General features: G+C 46.1%; 1 non-coding gene across 1 annotated transcript; it reads left to right on the plus strand.

Moving 5' to 3' along the window:
* The first annotated feature begins 19,821 nt into the window (after positions 1-19,821).
* TRNAS-GGA (transfer RNA serine (anticodon GGA)) lies at positions 19,822-19,888 on the plus strand. The gene has a single exon. It is a non-coding gene; the product is annotated as a tRNA-Ser (tRNA).
* Positions 19,889-21,947: the final 2,059 nt, after the last annotated feature.

Below are 21,947 nucleotides of genomic sequence, written 5' to 3' on the forward strand. Positions count from 1 at the left end.
AGTTCTTCCATAGGTGTTCCCATGTCTCCATTTGAATTTCTTTGTTCATATTTATTGCCCATGTTATCATTTGAGGTTTCACTACTTCATCTTCTGTAGACCATTTCAATAATAACTTGTAAACCTTTGAAATCAGTTTTTCATTCTCGCTCAACAGCACTTTTTCCAGTTCTGTTTGCTCTTGTCTTATTTCTATATTTCTAATATCTTGCTCTACCAAACTTTTAATTTGTTGCAGTTACCAACTGAGTTTGTCCTGCAATTCTTCCACTGGTCTTAATTCCACCCTGCCTCCCTGTATTTTTAGCAGTTGTTTGTATGATAACCATTTATCTTCCTGGGAATCTGAAGACAACTTTATGACTTCTGTTGGCACAATCCATAACGGCTTTCTCTCATCATCATATTTGTTATATTTTTTCCAAGTATTCAGCAAGTTTCTTCTTATGTAATGATGTGAGAAAAATCCATCCATCTTCTCCTTCCCGTAATATACATAAGCATGCCAACCAAAACCATTTCCATGGCCTTCTAATGCCAATAATTTCCTGTTAAGCAAAGTTATCCAGTCCTTAATCCATACCAAACAAACTGCATCGTGGTATAACTTGAAGTCAGGCAACTGGAAACCACTCCTTTCTTTCAACTATATATTTTCTTCTTTTCATACCACTGCAATTTTTATTTTCTTTTATTTTTAAAAAAAAAATAGATTTCAAAGAAACAGTTCAGGAAGGAAAATAATCCCAGTTTTTGTTTCTCTTTCTACATTAGTTTTTTTTTTTTTTTACAATACAGCTTTTTTAAAAGAATCAACACCAAAATACACATATCTTTCTTTGTATACCAAACATTGGCAAATGTAAGAGTAAAGTACAGAGTACATTTCCAGAATCTCAAACAAAATGAATATTATCAATTCTGGTGACGATAGAGATAGTGCTGGGTGCCCTCATTAAAACACACCCACACACAAAACAAAACAAAAAAGAGACAAACAAACGCTACTTAAAAAGAAAAGAAAAGGGAGGAAGGTGGTTAAGGAGAGAGGGGAATAGGAATGAAATGGCACAGGAGACCAGTGCAATGCTAGTACAGAAAGATAGTCCGTAGATGATATCAAACCACATTGAACTGGAGAGACCATATTCCATGAAAGGAAAGGTTCCCACTTGCGGAGAAAAAAAGAATAGGCTTAAGGGGTGTCAGAAACAAGTTAATTGTCAGTTATTTTGTCTAGGAAGAAATATTCCCATAACTTAAATAGCCCCGTTTTAATCAAAGGCAAATCAGGTGTCTACCATTTAATAGCAATAGGATGTTCAGCTGCTGTAGACATAATCGAGAGCAACTCCTTTTGAGGCTTTGTTAGCTGTAGATTTTCCCATAGATTCAGTAGAAGAACTTGTGGCAGTAAGGCACCTGAATACCCATAATCTGCTACATTAGTTTTCTAGCCCATGCGTGTGGGCACATGAACAGAGGTTGTTGTTTGTTTGTTTGTTTAAAAAAACCCTTCAGATTTCTGAAAACAATTTTTATTTATTTATTTATTTATTATTTATTAATTTCATTTATATCCCGCCCTCCCCCACCTTGGCAGGCTCAGGGCGGCTAACAACATTCCATAAAAACATACAGTAATAAATAAAACCTTAGATTTACAATATAGAACAATAAAACATTAAAACATTAAATTAAAACCAATCCAATAAATACAGTTATACTGCGGTATAGATCTTTAGACCGCATTGGCGGATCCTTGATTGCCATTTTTCTTAGCAGTCCGAATATGCTAATTTAAAAAGAGTGGTCTTGCAGGCCCTGCAATTTGAATTATTAATCCAACTCCCCTTTCTTCATGATGCAAGTCTTGGCTTAATGTCAGAGCTTCTTTTCTTCAGCGGTCCACCTGTCACTGCTCACAGTACAAATTCCAGATGTAGAAAGTTGCAAGCACCAGGACTTCTGATGGTATCACTGCCACTCCGCTGAAAAGCTCTGGTAACCCAGAAGCCAAAATTGAAGGGGATGATTCCTTCAGCGTCTCCGATTACCAACTGACGCACTGTGGCTGGTGTTTTTGAAAAGAGGATGTGCATTCCTGCGCACATTGGAAGATGCATCCAGCTATAGCTGAGGAACCTGGACGATCATCACAGTGTAGATTGGGGGGAAAGGAAATGAAAGGTCCCCTGTGTCAAGCATACGGGTTCAATGACGAGTCAAAGTTGATACAAAGACTACGTTTATTGATAGACCGATACTTTCTGTGTAACAGATTCTTGAGAGTAATTCTGCATATACATTGATACAATACTTTTAAGGCTTACTTCAAAAGGATTCCAAAGGATGGGGGTGCGGGGTAGCTCTCACACATAAACTATCATAAATGTCTACATTCTCATAGTGTTATCAGGACTCTGTCCTTGCTCTCCCCAGATGTGTCGCACTCCCTACTAGGAATGCATGGGAAGGTGCTGATTACTCCTTCTCAGATTAGTTTCATTTCTCACTACTTCTCCTTTTAGGCAATAAAGCAAGAAGGGGGAAGGGAAAGAATAACAGAGTTAGCAAAGCTGGGCCTTCCCTGATACTTCACAGACCAGTGTTAGGCAAGGCCCCATAACAATCAATTATCAATGGAATTTCACCATGCTTGACACCCTGTGCAAGCACCAGTCGTTTCCGACTCTGGGGTGACGTTGCTTTCACAACGTTTTCACAGCAGACTTTTTTACGGGGTGGTTTGCCATTGCCTTCCCCAGTCATCTACGTTCCCCCCTCCCCCGCCAGCAAGCTGAGTACTCATTTTACCGACCTTGGAAGGATGGAAGGCTGAGTCAACCTCAAGCTGGCTACCTGAACCTAGCTTCCGCTGGGATCTAACTCAGCTCGTGAGCAGAATTTAGGACTGCAGTACTGCAGCTTTAACACTCAGCACCATGGGGCTCTCTAATATCCTGAATAAGATGGTGCATTTTACCAACCTCGGAAGGATGGAAGACTGAGTCAACCTTGAGCCGGCTACCTGAAAACCCAGCTTCCACCGGGGATCGAACTCAGGCTGTGAGCAGAGCTTAGGACTGCAGTACTGAAGCTTTAACACTCTGCGCCATGGGAACAACTATATAAATGTGCATCTACATTTCCAGTATAAGCTGAAGGATTGTCCCACTCATAAATTCCCCATGCCTAGTACCAACAATTGAATTTGCACATTATTTCTTCCAGGGCTTTTTTTGTAGCAGGAACTCCTTTGCATATTAGGCCACACACCCCTGATGTAGCCAATCCTCCAAGAGCTTCCAGGGCTCTTCGTATAGGGCCTACTGTAAGTTCCAGGAGGATTGGCTACATCAAGGGTGTGTGGCTTAATATGCAAAGGAGTTCCTGCTACCAAAAAAAGCCCTGCTAGTCACATTCTCTGAAGCTGGGTAACTTTTTCCTGTAAAACAACTTGGCGGGGGGGGAATCATTTTCTTGCTGCATAAGCTGCATATTTTTGATGGGGAATGTTCTGTTTCATATAAAGGGCCACCCAAGTACAACTCGGGAATTAGGAAATGCCAGTCTAATCCATTCATACAATTCTGATAACTTACCACTGAGCTTTTAGCTTATAGCATTTGGGGATATAATTTTGTACACTGTGCAAGAAGAGAGTCTTAGTCCGCTTTCATTAAAGGGTCACAGTTCCTCTTAGACTTCCCGATGAAATTCAATCACAAGTAAGTTATATTTAGCCTTCAGAATGTCATCACTTTGGTAATTGGCAGAGTAAAGAATAGATAAATTTAAAAGAGAATTAATATGATGGATTTCTTAAAGTAAAAGCTTTATACCGAAAGAGAGATAGTGAGTTGGAATCTATTATTTTTTTTCCCCCTTTCTCTTCTTATGTGACACCTAAAGAGAGCGATATTACCACCTGAGATGAAAATGACTTTATATTTGAGCAATATGTATAAGCCATTTAAATGCAATCACACTATTATTGAAACATAATTTAAACACAAATGGAGGGAAAGTTTTGTGGGAACGATCCATGCCGTAGGGACAAAAACGAGTATAGAATATTGCAGAATTTAATATATGCATAGCTTTCGTAATGTCAGTCGGGTACCTTCAGGAATAGGTGTCTCAGGCTATGCCACTGAAAGATCTACTCTGTTATTTAATTGAGGAAAGATTCTTTTACCCATATATATATATTTTAAAAATGAGATCTGGTCCACCCGGATTCATCAGTTACTAACAAAGCATGGAAGGTTCTTCCCTTGATCTGTTCCCAAAACCAGTGTGGTGTCGTAGTTAAGTGTATTGAACTAATATCTCAAAGACCTAGGTTCAAATCCCCACTTGTGCCATGGAAGTTTGCTGGGTGACCTTGAGCAGATCACATGCTCTCAGCCTAACCTACCTCCCAGGATTGTTGTGATGATAAAATGGAGGATAGGGGAGAATGATGTAAGGCGCTTTAGTCCCCGCTGCAGAGAAGGAAGGGTATGAATGAGTGAAATAAATAATAAATAAACGTCTTTATAAAGGGATGGTTACTGGTGAATGCTGTGGTATTTGAATATGAGAATGTTTTTATGTAGTCAGAAATTGTGGTCTGTGACTAGGAGATTTTGTAAATTGTTATGGCTGGTCAATTGACCATAATAAATTGAAGTTGGAGTTGTAACCTGGGCTGAGAACTCTGAGGGCGTTTTCGCACTCACCTTCAGCCGGCGCGACCCCCCCCTTCACCGCGCAGGATCTGCTCGGATTTCGCACTAAATGCCGCGGAGCAGCCAGAAGAGCCGGAAACTCCCGTCGCAAAAGCCGCGCAAATGGAAACTGCTTTTTGGAGGTTTACATTTGAGCGGCTTTTGCGCTGGGAGCTTCCGGCTCTTCTGGCTGCTCCGCGGCATTTAGTGCGAAATCCGCGCAGATCCTGCGCGGTGAAGAGGGGGGTCACGCCAGCTGAAGGTGAGTGCGAAAACGCCCTGAGTGTCACGGGGGATTCAAATGGAAATCTTCTGTTAGGAGTGGCATTTGAGAGTTGACAGTTAACACTGAAGCACCAAAGCAGACTGAGCCCGATATCGCACTAGGGCTTGTTCTGAGTGGAGAGCCCTTTTGATCACAGCGCTTATCTCTGTTTTTGCACAAGTTGCCCCGGAGCTGCGAGTTGGCATACCATTCTCCCACGGCGAACAGAAACTGCTTAGAAGAAGATCTTGCTTGCCGTGGAAGAGAGCCGTGCCAACTTGCAGCTCTGGGGCAACTTATGCAAAAACAGAGAGAAGCCCCAGGAGCAAAAGGGCGCTCCACCCGGAACAAGCCTCGTGCAAAATTGGTGTGAGAGAGAAGGAACCCGTGTTAGGGAAGTGGGAAGTTTAGACAATCCCTAACAAATCTAAGTCTAGTTTTTTAGGACCAACAAAGTTTAATTCTGGGTATAAGCTTTTGTGAGCATACATGCTTATATCTGAAGAAGTGTGCATGCACATTAAAGCTTATACCCAGAATTAGACTCTGTTGGCCTTAAAGGTGCCACTGGACTTGAACTTGGTTCTCTTGCTTCAGACCAACGCAGCTACCCACCTAAGATTGAGGGAAATAACTCCAAGAAGATGGGGATGATTCCTAGCCAGTGGATAACGAAGGAACTTGTATAAATATTCCTGTCTTCACCAGCATTAGTGTCCGTGGCACCAAGAAACTTATGCTTGTTTATGTAAGCAGACACTGCCAAGAAATTTCTGCCCTCAAGTTTTAAAGACCCATCTGAATAACAGGTGCAGTTATTTGTTCATGACAAATTAGCTGGTGTTTATTTTTATACAAAGTTGCCTCATTCCTGTTGTCTGTTTTCCTCATAAATCCTAAACCTGATTCCTACCTGACCATTTCTCCCCAAAGTGAAATGAAACAGTTTGAAAGGCCCTTTGCTGGGGTTGCTGGACATTGGCTGTGATTGAGGGAACATGCACGCCTAAGCAACAGATCTTTTCATGTGTTAGCATTATCCGTGATTCTGTTCTTAGCTCTGATTATCTACGGCTTAAAAACTGCTTTGAGTCCCATGTTCCAGGAGATAAGCAACCTATAAATATACTCTACAAACAGATGTATGTCTAAACTGAACATTGCAATTTTCAATCTGTCAATCATTTATTACTATCATAGACCAGCAGAATAAAGAATACATGTACAGAGTCACTACAAGAACATATATACAAAACCTTGCAATTAAAACTTGTTATTTTTGTTCTGTGTTTTGTGAAGTGTGCCTGATAAACTACATGGATTGACAGGACTATGCCTGTCATACCTTTGACAAACATACTGTGTTTGACATCCTGTCAAACATGTGGCTTAGGGAGAGTACACAACCCCCCCACTCAAAACCTTGGATCAATGAAAATCACAGATTCTGTTCTCTGGTCTATCAGTGACATAGTTCCTCTCCTAATTAGGTATGCTACAAATTTCACTATAAACATGTTTGACTGTTGAACTTACAATGTTTGAAGGTGGCCATCAGATGTAAGCTGATCACTTCATCTGGTCAATTTGAGAGTCAGTTTGGTGTAGTGGTTAAGTGTGCGGACTCTTATCTGGGAGAACCGGGTTTGATTCCCCACTCCTCCATTTGCACCTGCTGGAGTGGCCTTGGGTCAGCCATAGCTCTCATAGACCTTCTTCCCCTGTAGTGGTTAAGTGTGCGGACTCTTATCTGGGAGAACCGGGTTTGATTCCCCACTCCTCCATTTGCAGCTGCTGGAATGGCCTTGGGTCAGCCATCGCTCTTGTAGGAGTTGTCCTTGAAAGGGCAGCTGCTGCAAGAGCTCTCTCAGCCCCACCCACCTCACAGGGTGTCTGTTGTAGGGGGCGGGGAGGTAAAGGAGATTGTGACCGCTCTGAGACTCTGAGATTCAGAGTTGAGGGCAGGATATAAATCCAATATCTTCTTCTTCAATTTGTGCTGAGCAAATGCCTGCCCACTCGGGGTCCCCCAAAAACTGTGCACGTGCAGAAAGATTCAAACGGATTGGCCGTCATTAGCATCAGTAAGGACCACTTAGATCAGGGGTCCCCAACGTTGGTAACCATGGGCAACACGGTGCCTAGCTACACCTTTCCTGGTGCCCACCAAGTGTTTTTGGAGAGTGGATGATGCCAAGTGGGGCTTTCATCTCATATGATTTCTGATTGGACATTGGACATTTGGTTGTTTGGCCAGTTCGGTGTAGTGGTTAAGTGTGCAGACTCTTATATAGGAGAATCGGGTTCGATTCCCCACTCCTCCACTTGCGGCTGCTGGGATGGCCTTGGGTCAGCCATAGCTATGGCAGGAGTTGTCCTTGAAAGGGCAGCTGCTGTGAGAGCCCTCTCAGCCTCACCTACCTCACAGGGTGTCTGTTGTGGGGGGAGAAGATACAGGAGATTGTAAGCTGCTCTAAGTCTCTGATTCAGAGAGAAGGGCGGGGTATAAATCTGCAATCTTCTTCTTCTTCTAGATTTTCCGGGCTGGGTAGCCATAGTCTTGGCATTGTGAGACCTGATGTTTCGCCAGCAATTCTGACATTTTTTTTTTTTTTGTCCTCAGAGGTGTAACCCAGAAAACTGGCATTCTCTCTGGATTTGACCCAGTTTTCTGTTATACTTCTGAGGATGCCAGCCACAGTTGCTGGTGAAACGCCAGGTCTCACAATATCAATTGGCTTTGCAGATTTAAAAACAACAGCAGCAACATTGGTTTGGCCGTAGTTGCCATTATAGCTGCTAGGGTTGCCAATCTCCAGGTGGGGGCAGGGGATCTCCCGGTTTGGAGGCCCTCCCCCACTTCAGGGTCATCAGAAAACAGGGGGGAGGGGAGGGAAATGTCTGCTGGGAACTCTATTATTCCCAATTGAGACTTATTCCCATAGGAAATAATGGAGAATTGATCCACGGGTATCTGAGACTCTGGGGGGCCTGTGGTTTGAGGTAGAGGCACTATATTTTCAGTATAGCATCCAGTGACTCTCCCCAAAATACCCCCCAAGTTTCAAAAGGATTGGACCAGGGGGTCTAATTCTATGAGCCCCAAAAGAAGGTGCCCCTCTCCTTCATTATTTCCTACGGAAGGAAGGCATTTAAAAAGGTGTGCGGTCCCTTTCAATGTGATGGCCAGAACTCCGTTTGGAGTTCAATGGTGCTTGTCACACCCTTGCTCCAGGCTCCACCCCAAATTCTCCTGGCTCCACCCCCAAAGTCTCCTGGCTCTACCCCAAAAGTCCCCAGATATTTCTTGAATTGGACTTGGCAACCCAAATAGTTGTCGCAGTGCCAGCTTGCTGGCTCGCCTTCTATGGCAGCCATTGTTCCGCAGCCATTCTGAGGCTGTGCCAAGCCCACTGAGTCAGACCCCCAAAATTTCCTGCACACTCAAAAAGGGCAGGTGGCCTATCTTAGAGGAAACGGAAACGGGCCTCATTTTGGGGGAGGAGCTCACAGGAGTGGAACTCCGGAACCTCTAAATTTTAGTGTGCTCTTTCTTTCTTACCCCCCCTCCCCCAAAATACATGCTTCTGGACTCCATTGTTCAAACCCTCTGTGAGAATTTTGCCGAACTCTAAGATTTGACAAACTTTCTAGTATTTCCCCCCCTCAAAAAGTGGGCAAATAACCAAAACACATATCAAGCAGACAGATAGAAATCGTCATCATGCCACTGTGCCCACATAAGGAGAAAGTAATTTTAAAAGTATGATGGGAGTAAGGTTTTGTGATGGCAATTCTAATTCATGAAGCCTTGGAAGGTAGATGCTGAGTTGCTATAATTTCGCCCACCTTCCGGTGATGTCAGGGGTGCGTGGCATATGCAAATGAGTTGCACCAATGAGCTCCGGCATCTCTTTTTCTACAAAATGACCCTGAATGGAAGGAAAAGACTTTATCAAAACACCCCACTTACTGATGATTGATTTATATGATTTGTGAGTGATCTGCTTGCTTTTTTAAACAATTGCTTGTTGAGCAGAGCAGTCACACAGGAAGGATGGGGGGAGGGTAGTAGAACTGGAGCAGGAGAACATGCATCTCCCAAAAGTAGTTTTCTTTGTGCTGCATGATTAGCAAAGAAGGCACCGAAACAACCTGCAGAACACCCACAGACAGATTGACAAACCGTCAAACCAACCGGGGGAAAAAAAAATCACATTTCTTTTCACAACCAGCAAACAGGATGCAAGAGGAATCGAGGCGTTGTTCGAGAATCCCCGCTCCTAACTGTTGAACGACCTGTCATAAGATCAGTAGAGTCATAACAAAAGTGTTTTGTAACGTTTTCTTTGTTTGCCTTCAGTTGTTGCCAGGTTGTGAGCCAGAGAAAAGCCCTGGTTCTCAACCATGCAGTTCCTCCAGCAAGCAGTATTTTTATTTGTGGAAGAGGGGATAGCAGGTTCCATTGATATATTTCCAAATTATGTATTTATTTACTTCATTTACATCCTGCCTTTCTTTCCAATGGGGACGCAAAGCGGCTTACCTAGTTTCCCTCAGTCCTGTTTTATCTCAGCCCACCCTGTCTGGGCTGGTCCTAGACCAGGGGTGGCCAAACTGTGGCTCAGGAGTCACATGTGGCTCTTTCACACATATTGTGTGGCTCTTAGAACCCCCACCAGCCTACTGTCTGACTTGGAGAAGGCATTTGGTTAGCCAAAATTATTTGGTTAACCAAATAAATTTGTCTCTTTAAATCACTTCCAAACCAAGCCACCCGGCAGCTTAGAGAATACATTTAAAGTTGAAGTTGTTTCTTTCCACTTCTTCCTCCCCTATCTATTTTCCTTCCTTCCTTCCTTCCTTCCTTCCTTCCTTCCTTCCTTCCTTCCTTCCTTCCTTCCTTCCTTCCTTCCTTCCTTCCTTCCTTCCTTCCTTCCTCATTTCTGTCTTGTGGCTCTCAAACATCTGACATTCACGTCTTGCGCCTCTGAGACATCTGACATTTACTCTATGCCAGGGGTGTCAAACATGCAGTTTGGGGGCCAAATCAGGCCCCCTAGCAACTGGCTGTCATCTGCTTTCTCATTATATATTGCTTCCTTCTGCATAACAGCTTGCTTTGCAAGGCTTGCTCAATTGCACAGGAGCTACAGAGCAAACCTCTATTTTCTCCATTGGCTGAGGCTCCTCCTCCCCATTCCCTGGGGAAGGAAGGAAAGAGCCAGACCTTCCTGTGCTCAGTTCCCTGCATCCCATGGGAGAAATACAAAGAAAGCATCTTTAAAACCAATGAGTGCTACTGTTTTAAGCTTTTTAATATATATATATATATATATATATATATATGTCTCTCTGTGTTCTTTATAAAAAGTATATCTCTGCTTCCTAATCTTAAATAAGTACACACATGGCCTGGCCTGACGTGGCTCGGCTCAACCCGACATGGCCTGGCCCAACAAGGTCCGATTTACGTCAGATCTGGCCCTTGTAACAAACTAGTTAGACACCCCTGCTCTAAGTGGCTCTTGCATTAAGCACGTTTGGCCACCCCTGCCCTAGACTGCCTGGCACCCTGGGCAAGGCTAACTTCTGGTGCCCCCCCCTGCACTGATAACATCACAGAGTCACATGGCGGGTGCCCAATGTGGCAACCCCAGAAAGCCGGCGCCCTAGACAGTCCCCTAGTTTGCTGAGTGGCAGGGCTGGCCCAGTTTGGTGTAGTGGTTAAGGGTGCGGACTCTTGTCTGGGAGAACCGGGTTTGATTCCCCACTCCTCCACTATGGCCTTGGGTCAGCCAGAGCTCTGGCAGAGGTGGTCCTTGAAAGGGCAGCTGCTGTGAGAGCCCTCTCCAGCCCCACCCACCTCACAGGGTGTCTGTTGTGGGGGAGGAAGGCAAAGGAGATTGTGAGCCGCTCTGAGACTCTTCGGAGTGCAGGGCGGGATATAAATTCAATATCTTCATCTACCTCACAGGGTGTCTGTTGTGGGGGAGGGAGATAAAGGAGATTGTGAGCCGCTCTGAGACTCTTTGGAGTGGAGGGCGGGATATAAATCCAATGTCTTCATCTACCTCACAGGGTGTCTGTTGTGGGGGAGGAAGGTAAAGGAGATTGTGAGCCACTCTGAGACTCTTTGGAGTGGAGGGCGGGATATAAATCCAATGTCTTCATCTACCTCACAGGGTGTCTGTTGTGGGGGAGGGAGATAAAGGAGATTGTGAGCCGCTCTGAGACTCTTTGGAGTGGAGGGCGGGATATAAATCCAATGTCTTCATCTACCTCACAGGGTGTCTGTTGTGGGGGAGGAAGGTAAAGGAGATTGTGAGCCGCTCTGAGACATAAGAACATAAGAGAAGCCATGTTGGATCAGGCCAACAGCCCATCCAGTCCAACACTCTGTGTCACACAGTGGCAAAAAAATTTATATACACACATACACTGTGGCTAATAGCCACGGATGGACCTGTGCTCCATATTTTTATCTAAACCCCTCTTGAAGGTGGCTATACTTGTGGCCGCCACCACCTCCTGTGGCAGTGAATTCCACATGTTCATCACCCTTTGGGTGAAGAAGTACTTCCTTTTATCCGTTTTAACCTGTCTGCTCAGCAATTTCATCGAATGCCCACAAGTTCTTGTATTGTGAGAAAGGGAGAAAAGTACTTCTTTCTCTACTTTCTCCATCCCATGCATTATCTTGTATGTCTTTGGAGTGGAGGGCGGGATATAAATCCAATGTCTTCATCTACCTCACAGGGTGTCTGTTGTGGGGGGAAAAGGTAAAGGAGATTGTGAGCCGCTCTGAGACTCTTCGGAGTGGAGGGCGGGATATAAATCCAATATCTTCTTCTTCTTCTACAAATCCCCACTTTGTTCCTGAAGGTTTGACGTTTGGTTTCCAAGACCGCCAAAGTGGCTCCGTTTTCGTTTTCAATCGGTAAAGGTGCCCAGGTGTTGAAATGCTTGTAGATTATAAATACCCAGATGTCTTAATCTAATGTTTCCAAACTGTAAAAGTCAAGGTGGCTACGTTCTTTATTTTCTAAAAAAAAAATAAAAAATGCTCAAGTGCTTTTTGCAAATATCCTGGATCTGTTTGATTTGACCGTGGAAACATGTGCTGCGTTAGGGTTGCCAGCTCTGGGTTTAGGAAATTCCAGCAGATTTGGGGAGAGTGGAGTCTGAGGAGGTGTGGGGAGGGGAGGGACTCCAATGGGTATAATGTCATCAAGGGCACTTTCCATTTATCTTCAGGGGAACTGATCTCTGTTGCCTGGAGATCATAGAATCATAGAGTTGGATGGGACCTCCAGGGTCATCTAGTCAACCCCCTGCACAATGCAGGAACCCCACAGATACCTACCCCAAATTCACAGGATCTTCATCGCTGTCAGATGGCCATCTGTTGAAAAACCTCCAAGAAGGAGAGCCCACCACCTCCCAAGGAAGCCTCTTCCACTGAGGAACCGCTCTAACAGTCAGGAAGTTCTTCCTAATGTTGAGCCGGAAACTCTTTTGATCTAATTTCAACCCATTAGTTTCTGGTCCTGCCTTCTGGGGCCACAGAAAACAATTCCACGCCATCCTCTAGATGACAGCCCTTCAAGTACTTGAAGATGGTGATCATATCACCTCTCAGCCGCCTCCTCTCCAGGCTAAACATGCGCAGCTCCTTCAACCTTTCCCTCATAGGACTTGGTCTCCAGACCATTCCCCATCTTCGCTGCCCTCCTCTGGACCCGTTCCAGCTTGTCTATAGAGCAGAGTAAAGCGATACTATCACATCACATGATCTGGACACTATACTTCTGTTGATACAGCCCAATATTGCATTTGCCTTTTTAGCCACCGCATCACACTGTTGTGACCCCACATGAAAATTGGCAACGTAGCTTCTTTTTTAAAACTGTTTTGAAAATAAATGGATACAAAGTCCGTTTATAAGGAGGGAAACAGTTTTATTTTCCGTCTAGGGAAACTGAGTTTACTAAGCCAGACACTGTTGTGTGTTTGTTTTACTAGTTCAGGGTTGGTCAAACTGTGCCTCTCCCTCCCCGTCTTCCTTCCTTCCTTCCTTCCTTCCTTCCTTCCTTCCTTCCTTCCTTCCTTCCTTCCTTCCTTCCTTCCTTCCTTCCTTCCTTCCATCCTTCCTTCCTTCATTCCTTCCTTCCTTCCCTTCCTCCTCCTCCCTCCCTCCTTCCCTCCCTCCCTCCTTCCTTCCTTCCTTCCTTCCTTCCTTCCTTCCTTCCTTCCTTCCTTCCTTCCTTCCTTCCTTCTTCCTTCCTTCCTTCCCTTCCTTTCTTGTGGCTCTCAACTTGTGGACATTCAAGTCTTGCGGCTCTCAAACATCTGCATTTATTCTATGTGGCTCTCCGTTAAGCAAGTTTGGCCACCCCTGGGCTAGTTAGATACTGCTTGTTTTTGCTGGCCACTCAATGATGTATTTCAACGCTGTTCTGTCCAGTATTCTGCAGCCACAGTTCATTCCCCACCATTTACTTTGCAATGAGCCATAAAGAAAGCAAATTGGTCGATATAATTAAACATGTATTTGATCTGCAAAGCAACATGTGGACTGCAGGGAATGCAGTGGTCACCTCCATGTTGGATTACTCTAACCTGCACCTAAAGTTGACTTAGAAACTCCAACTGGTTCAAAATGCAGCAGCATGCATCCTCACAGGGACACCTCTTAGAGCAGTGGTCCCCAATCCTTTTGATTCCAGGGCCTGGCCCCAGGGCTGGCCAGCCCACCGCAGCCCCAGGGTCGGCAGGGTGGGGCACCAAATTCGGTCTCACCTCTCCACCCTGAGGCACCACGAAGCCTCACCCCCCCCCCATGCCTCCTTCTCTTCCCTCTGGGGAAGTGGCCGTGAAGCGCTCTGTAAAGGCCCAACTTCCCCACCAATCACTGATCGTGGGGAAACCACATGAAACCGCAGCAGCAACAGCCAGTGGCAGCAGAGATCGCTGAAAAAGCTGCACTGCCCTTGCTTCCTTCCTGGGCGGGGGAAGGAAGTGGGAAGGAAGGAAGCAAGGGCAGTGCGGTTTTTTCAGCGGCGGCTGCTGCTACAGTTTCCCCACCAATCAGGTGATTGGTGGGGGGGCAGCCTTTATAGAGCCCGTAAGGCGCTTCATGGCCCCTTCCCAAGCCTTAATATTGTAAAAACGGAGGGAGGAGGATGAGGTTGGGCAGCCCGGTTAAGGACAGGCCATGGCCCTGTACAGGTCCGTGGCCTTGGGGCTAAGGGCCCTGTCTTAGAGCACATATTCAACCAGCGCTCCTCCAGCTGCACTGGCTCCCAGTGGAGTGTCAGGTTCAAGGTTTTGGTTGTAACCTTCAAAGCCATGAACAGTCTGGTCCTGACATACCTGCAGGACCACTGGGGTTGCCAATCCCCAGGTGGGGGCAGGGGATTCCCCAGTTTGGAGGCCCTCCCCTTGCTTCAGGGTCATCAGAAAGCAGGGGGGGAGGGAAATGTCTACTGGGCGCTCCATTATTCCCTATGGAAACCGATTCCCATAGGGTATAATGGAGAATTTATCCAAGGGTATCTGGGGTTTGGGGAGGGCTGTTTTTTGAGGTAAAGGTACCAATTCTTTAGCATAGCATCCAGTGCCTCTCCCCAAAATAGGCTTTGGGTTTCAAAAGTATTAGACCAGGGGGTCCAGTTCTAAGAGTCCCAAAAGAAGGTGCCTCAGGAGAGCCAGTTTGGTGTAGTGGTTGTGCACGGACTCCTATCTGGGAGAACCGGGTTTGATTCCCCACTCCTCCACTTGCACCTGCTGGAATGGCCTTGGGTCAGCCTTAGCTCTGGCAGAGGTTGTCCTTGAAAGGGCAGCTGCTGTGAGAGCCCTATCCAGCCCCACCCACCTCACAGGGTGTTTGTTGTGGGGGAGGAAGGTAAAGGAGATTGTGAGCCGCTCTGAGACTCTTCGGAGTGGAGGGCGGAATATAAATCCAATATCTTCATCTACCTCACAGGGTGTCTGTTGTGGGGGAGGAAGGGAAAGGAGATTGTGAGCCGCTCTGAGACTCTTCGGAGTGGAGGGCGGAATATAAATCCAATATCTTCATCTACCTCACAGGGTGTCTGTTGTGGGGGAGGAAGGTAAAGGAGATTGTGAGCCGCTCTGAGACTCTTCGGAGTGGAGGGCGGGATATAAATCCAATATCTTCATCTACCTCAGAGGGTGTCTGTTGTGGGGGGGGGGGGAGGTAAAGGAGATTGTGAGCCGCTCTGAGACTCTTCGGACTGGAGGGTGGATATAAATCCAATATCTTCTTTTTCATTATTTCCAATGGAGGGAAGGCATTTAAAAGTTGTGCGGCCCCTTTAAATCTGATGGCCAGAGTTCCCTTTGGAGTTCAATCATGCTTGCCACACCCTTGCTCCTGGCTCCACCCCCAAAGTCTCCAGGCTCCACCCCCAAAGTCCCCAGATATTTCTTGAGTTGGACTTGGCAACCCTACTGATTTTTTTAATGCCATAAAGGAAAGAGGAGGTGGGGATAGCTGGATCTTTGCCTCTCTGCCTTGCTCTCTCAGTGAATACGTTGTTTAAGGCATGTTTTTTTTTAAAAAAAAAAAAACACCTTAACTTGTATTTCTCTCTGGAACTGCCCCATGGTGCAGAGTGGTAAAGCAGCAGTACTGCAGTACTGTGATCTGAACTCTCTGCTCACGACCTGAGTTCGATTCCGGCAGAAGCTGGATTCAGGTAGCCGGCCCAAGGTTGACTCAGCCTTCCATCCTCTCGAGGTCGGTCAAATGAGTCCCCAGCTTGCTGGGGGGAAAGTGTAGATGACTGGGGAAGGCAATGGCAAATCACCCCATAAAAAGTCTGCCGTGAAAACGTGAAAGCAACGTCACCCCAGAATCGGAAACGACCGGTGCTTGCACAGGGGACCTTTCCTTTCCTTTCCTGGAACCTCGGCAACATTTCTTTCTTGCTTGACTTCCTCTAACCTTTGTAGCATCTTCATGTTAGCTCGCTTTAATGTCCTTCCTTCTGCTGTATGCGAGGTTTAAGAAAATCCCACATTCCAACAGGTTTTGTGTTTGTGGTTCAAGGGATATAGAACGAGCTGAACATGTTCTCCTGCATTGTACATTTTACTGTGATATTTGTGCCATTTGCTTAGATCCTCCTCTTCGAAATCATGAGGGACAATCCGATGGTGGTAAGGTTCTCTTCCTATTGTCCTCGCATAACCCTGAGATTATTGAGACTGTGGCTAAATATCTGTGCTGTGCTTTTAAGAGGAGAGGAATGTTTCAAATGTTGGGGTAATATATGCCTTCTCCCTTGCTGATTGTGCACATTTATGCTGTTGAACATATGAAGCTGCCTTATACTGAACCAGACCCTCGGTCCATCAAAGTCAGTATTGTCTACTCAGTCTGGCAGCGGCTCTCCGGGGTTTCAAGCTGAGATTTTTCACACCAATTTGCCTGGACCCTTTTTCGGAGATGCCAGGGATTGAACCTGGGACCTTCTGCTTCCCAAGCAGATGCTCTACCACTGAGCTATCGTCCCTCCCCACTGAGCTACCGTCCCTCCTCGGTTATGCCAATAAAGGTTGTTGTTGTATTTCTCTGTGTTCTTTATAAAGTTTAGATCTCTGCTTCTTAATCTTAAATAGGTGCACATACAGCCCAGCCCGTCATGGCCCAGCCCGACAAGGTCGCATTGGCGGCAGATCCAGCCCTCATAACAAATGAGTTTGACGCCCCCTGTCCTAAAGATTGCAGATGGTAAGGAATGCAAAACCTCTCTCCCTGACTAGAAGCATCCTGCTTTGTCGCTCATTTCCACTAACTCGCCCCTTTCGTTGGGCTAGCGCTTCCAATGTTAGCAGAAAAAACAAGTTGCTTGTCGAAATGAATGCACCGCATTTAAATCTTGTACCAACACGCAGTCTGGATGGGCCGAATGTGTAGTTAGGGATTTTAAGGCATACTCAATTAAGCGCACATTTAAGCATGCGGGCTCATTTTACAATAGCCTCTGATAGCTCCCAAAGAGCACTTATGATATGCACGGAATATAGCTTGACTTTTATGGGTTATTGATCCAATGGTTCCTCAGAGTCCTTTGGGCTCGCTCTGATCACTGAATTCATGCTACAAATGCCTAGACTCATGGTTCATTCTACCAACTGGAGGAAAACTTAAAGCACAGAAGTAGTAGGCATAGAAAAAAAATCACTACTACTACCACCACCACCACCAGGGCTTTTTTTTGTAGACAAAGCTCAGCAGGAACTCATTTCCATATTACACCACACCCTCTGATGTCACCGGGCACTTGGCTTTTTTGGCCACTGGGTGGCACAGAGTGTTGGACTGGATGGGCCATTGGCCTGATCCAACATGGCTTCTCTTATGTTCTTATGTTCAGAGAGAAGGGCAGGATATAAATCCGCAATTCTTTTCTTCCCTTTATTTTGCTCAGGACCTCTTTTGTAGCAGGAACTCCTTTGCATATTAGGCCACACACCCCTGATGTAGCCAATCATCCGAGAGCTGACAGGGCTCTTAGTACAGGGCCTACTGGAAGCTCAAGGAGGGTTGGCTACATCAGAATTGTGTGACCTAATATGCAAAGGAGTTCCTGCTACAAAAAAAGCCCTGATTTTGCGTTATATACTATGCTTGCTTAGTCTAGGAACTCTGTAACTGACAACACAGCCGCTGTCCCTACTTTTCCATAATGCACACAAAAAGCCCTTAAACCAGGGGTGTCGAACTCATTTGTTATGAGGGCCAGATGTAACATAAATGAGACCTTCTTGGGCCGGGCCATGTCGGGTTGGGCCGAACCACGTCAGGCTGGGTCATGTGTGTACCCATTTAAGATTAGGTAGCAGAGATATAAATTTTGTAAAAGACATAAACACCATTAAATATATATATATTTAAAAAACTTAAACCATTCTTAAAATGTTAGCACTCGTTTGCCTTAAAGGTGCTTTCTTTGCATTTCTCCCATGGGATCCAGGGAACTGGGCAAAGGAAGCTCTGGCTCTTTCTTTCCTTACCCAGGGAACAAGGATGGTGAGGAGCCTCAGCCAAAAGATTGTGATTGAGCAAACCTTGCAAAGCAAGCTATTATGCAGAAGGAAAGAAGATATAGGGAGAAGGAAGCAGTTGACAGCCAGTTGCTTGGGGGCCTGATAGGAGCCCTCTGGGGCCCTGATTCAGCCCCGGGACTGCATGTTTGACACCTCTGCCTTAAACAATGTATTCACTGAGAGAGCAAGGCAGAGAGGCAAAGATCAAGATATTCCCACCTCCTCTTTCCCTAATTAAAAAAAATTAGTCTCGACAGTGAAAAGAGATGACAGCCCATAAGAGACAACACTCACACATTTCTATTTCGGAATGGTATCTGATTTTCATACCACCGTTCGGCGTTCATCTGCCCCAAATGACAGCTGTCTCGAACACCAGGGAGGTTTTCACTGTCTTTTTCTCTCCAGCTTAGTCCTGGACACCTGGCAAAGCCGGTTTTAATGCCATGGCAATCATCTTTTGCTTGCCCACCCTGTCCCAGATGATATTTAAAGGTCACCAGCAAGGACGGTCCGTTCTTTCTTCCTCTCAACTAAATCTCCCATGGCAAAGGATGGAAATAAATTTGCCAGGTGTTGTTAGCAGGAGTGGGGGGGGGGGGAGAGAGAAGGGTTGTGAAGTTCTGATTTCTCAAGATGTCAGTAAAAAAGAGTCGGTAGGAAGAAACGGTTGATAGGTCAAGGACGCTACTGGTTTAGAAGAAGAAGAAGAAGAATTGCAGATTTATACCCCGTCCTTCTCCCTGAATCAGAGACTCAGAGCGGCTTGCAATCTCCTATGTCTTCTCCCCCCCACAACAGACACCCTGTGAGGTGGGTGGGACTGAGAGAGCTCTGATAGAAGCTGCCCTTTCAAGGACAACTCCTGCGAGAGCCATGGCTGACCCAAGGCCATTCCAGCAGCTGCAAGTGGAGGCGTGGGGAATCAAACCCGGTTCTCCCAGATAAGAGTCCGCACACTTAACCACTACACCAAGAGTTCTTCTTTTCAAATGGGGCAAACTAGAGAATCCATCAAAAGGCAAAGGATTGTCCATTCCAGGGGTGTCAAACATGTGGCCCAGGGACTGGATTAGGCCCTCAGGGGGCTTCTATCAGGCCCATGAGCAAGTCTGAACAGCATACTCAAGATTGTTACAGCACATACATTGTCTCTAGATTTTGATGCAATAATTCAGAGCAAGAGGTGTCAGTTTATATGTCTGCTCCCTAATCTTAAATAGGTGCACACATGGCCCAGCCTAACATGGCCCAGCCCAAGGTCTCATTTATGTCAGATTCGGCCCTCATTACAAATGAGTTCGACATCCCCGGTTCATTCCTTTGTTCCTTAGGGGCAGTTCCTGCGGCTATTGGGAAATTTTTAAATAGTTGAATTTAGGGCTTTATTTGCAGAAACTAATTTGCATACTAGGCCACCCCCTCTGATACCAGGCCAGTCAGAACTGCATTCCTGTACATTCCTGCTCAAAAAAAAGTTCTGGTTGAGTTGAAATTCTGCTTGTCTGTCCGACTGTCCGTCTGTCTGTCTGTGGGCCAAACTGAATGAGATGACATCCTCATGTTCACCTCAAGGATGCACTGCTATTTTGTAGAATGAGTTCCCATTGATGAGCACTTTTAAACAGTTCAAACGTTCTGGAAAATTACGTGGTCCCAAAAGGTAGAACCAGAACCAACGGGCTGAAATTAAATCACAAGAATTTCAGGCACAACCTTAGGAAGAACTTCCTGACCGTTAGAGCAATTCCGGGGAAGGACGGTGGCTCAGTGGTAGAGCATCTGCTTGGAAAGCAGAAGGTCCCAGGTTCAATCCCTGGCATCTCCAAAAAAGGGTTCAGGCAAAGGTGTGAAAAACCTCAGCTTGAGACCCTGGAGAGCCGCTGCCAGTCTGAGAAGACAATACTGACGTTGATGGACCAAAGGTCTGATTCAGTATAAGGCAGCTTCATAGGTTCATATGTTCCTCAGTGGAACAGACTCACTCGGGAGGTGGTGGGCTCTCCTTCCTTGGAGGTTCTTACACAGAGGCTAGATGGCCATCTGACAGCAACGCTGATCCTGTGAATTTAGGGGGGAGGTATTTGTGAGTTTCCTGCATTGTGCAGGGGGTTGGACTGGATGACCCTGGCCAACTCTATGATTCTGTGACCTATCATATGCTCCAGACGCTGCTTTTTGCATGGAGCCTCCCCTATATCCAGTCAGCTTGTGCTGCTCATGAACTTTGTGTTTAATGGGTGGAAATCTGAACACAAGGCTGCTCTCCTACCACCTAGTCAGTATCCCTGGATTTTTCAGCTGTGCAACAAGGCAAGAAGCAGATAGCTATTGCACATTGTGCCAGGTTATATTTTACCAGGATCTATTGCACATCTCCCCCTCCCCCACCCCCCTTATAGAACAAACAATGCTATCACAAACCTTTTGCAGACTGGGATATAGATGCTGGGGCAGTGGCCAGAAGTTAAGGAGGCAGCTTGGAAGCCCTGAGATGGGGGGGGGGCTGCCCTGAAGTTGGGGGGAGGGCCCTCACTAGGGTTGCCAATCTGCAGGTGGAGGCAGGGAATCTCCCGGATTGGAGGCCCTCCTTCTGCTTCAGGGTCATCAGAAAGCAGGGGGAGGGAAGGGAAATGTCTGCTGGGCACTCTGTTATTCCCTATGGAGACTATTTCCATAGGAAATAATGGAGAATTGAACCTCGGGTATCTGGGGCTCGGGGAGGAGGGACTTATTTTTGAGGTAGAGGCACCAAATTTTCAGTATAGCATCCAGTGCCTCTCCCCAAAGTGTCCTCCACATTTCAAAAGATTGGAATAGGGGGTCCAATTCAATGAACCCCCAAATAAGGTGCCCCTATCCTTCATTATTTCCTATGTAAGGAAGGTATTTAAAAGGTGTGCGGGACCTTTTATATGTGATGGCCAGAACCCCCTTTGGAGTTCAATTATGCTTGTCATAACTTTGCTCCTGGCTCCACCCCCAAAGTTTCCTGGCTCCACCCCCAAAGTCCCCAGATATTTCTTGAATTGGACTTGGCAACCCTAGCCTTCACGGGCCCCTATAGCTGCAGGCCAGTAGCAGAGGAAGGCAATGGCAAACCATTTCTGTTTCTTACCATTTTTTATTGCAGATTTATACCCCGCCCTTCTCTCTGAATCAGAGACTTACAATCTCCTATATCTTCTCCCCCACAACAGACACCCTGTGAGGTGGGTGGGGCTGAGAGGGCTCTCATCGCAGCTGCCATTTCAAGGACAGCTCTGTGAGAGCTATGGCTCACCCAAGGCCATTCCAGCAGGTGCAAATGGAGGAATGGGGAATCAAGACAAAGATGAAGATAAAGATATTGAATTTATATCCCGTCCTCCACTCTGAAGAGTCTCAGAGCAGCTCACAATCTCCTTTACCTTCCTCCCCCACAACAGACACCCTGTGAGGTGGGTGGGGCTGGAGAGGGCTCTCCCAGCAGCTACCCTTTCAAGGACAACCTCTGCCAGAGCTATGGCTGACCCAAGGCCATGCTAGGAGGTGCAAGTGGAGGAGTGGAAAATCAAACCCGGTTCTCCCAGATAAGAGTCCACGCACTTAACCACTACACCAAACTGGCTCTCACCAAACTAGCTTGCCTTGAAAGCCCCTTGCTGGTGTGGCCAGAAGTTGGTTGCAACGCGATGGCATACGCATATTTACATCTGTAATTGGATGTAAACTTATCTGGTAATGTGTCCCAATGGCTTTTAAATCTGAATGAAGAAATGTAAGATTGGATTTCATGGGGAGGGACGGTGGCTCAGTGGTAGAGCATCTGCTTGGGAAGCAGAAGGTCCCAGGTTCAATCCCCGACATCTCCAAAAAAGGGTCCAGGCAAATAGGTATGAAAATCC

This window comes from Heteronotia binoei, chromosome 6 (assembly GCF_032191835.1).
Source record: "Heteronotia binoei isolate CCM8104 ecotype False Entrance Well chromosome 6, APGP_CSIRO_Hbin_v1, whole genome shotgun sequence".
In the NCBI taxonomy this organism is placed as follows: domain Eukaryota; kingdom Metazoa; phylum Chordata; class Lepidosauria; order Squamata; family Gekkonidae; genus Heteronotia; species Heteronotia binoei.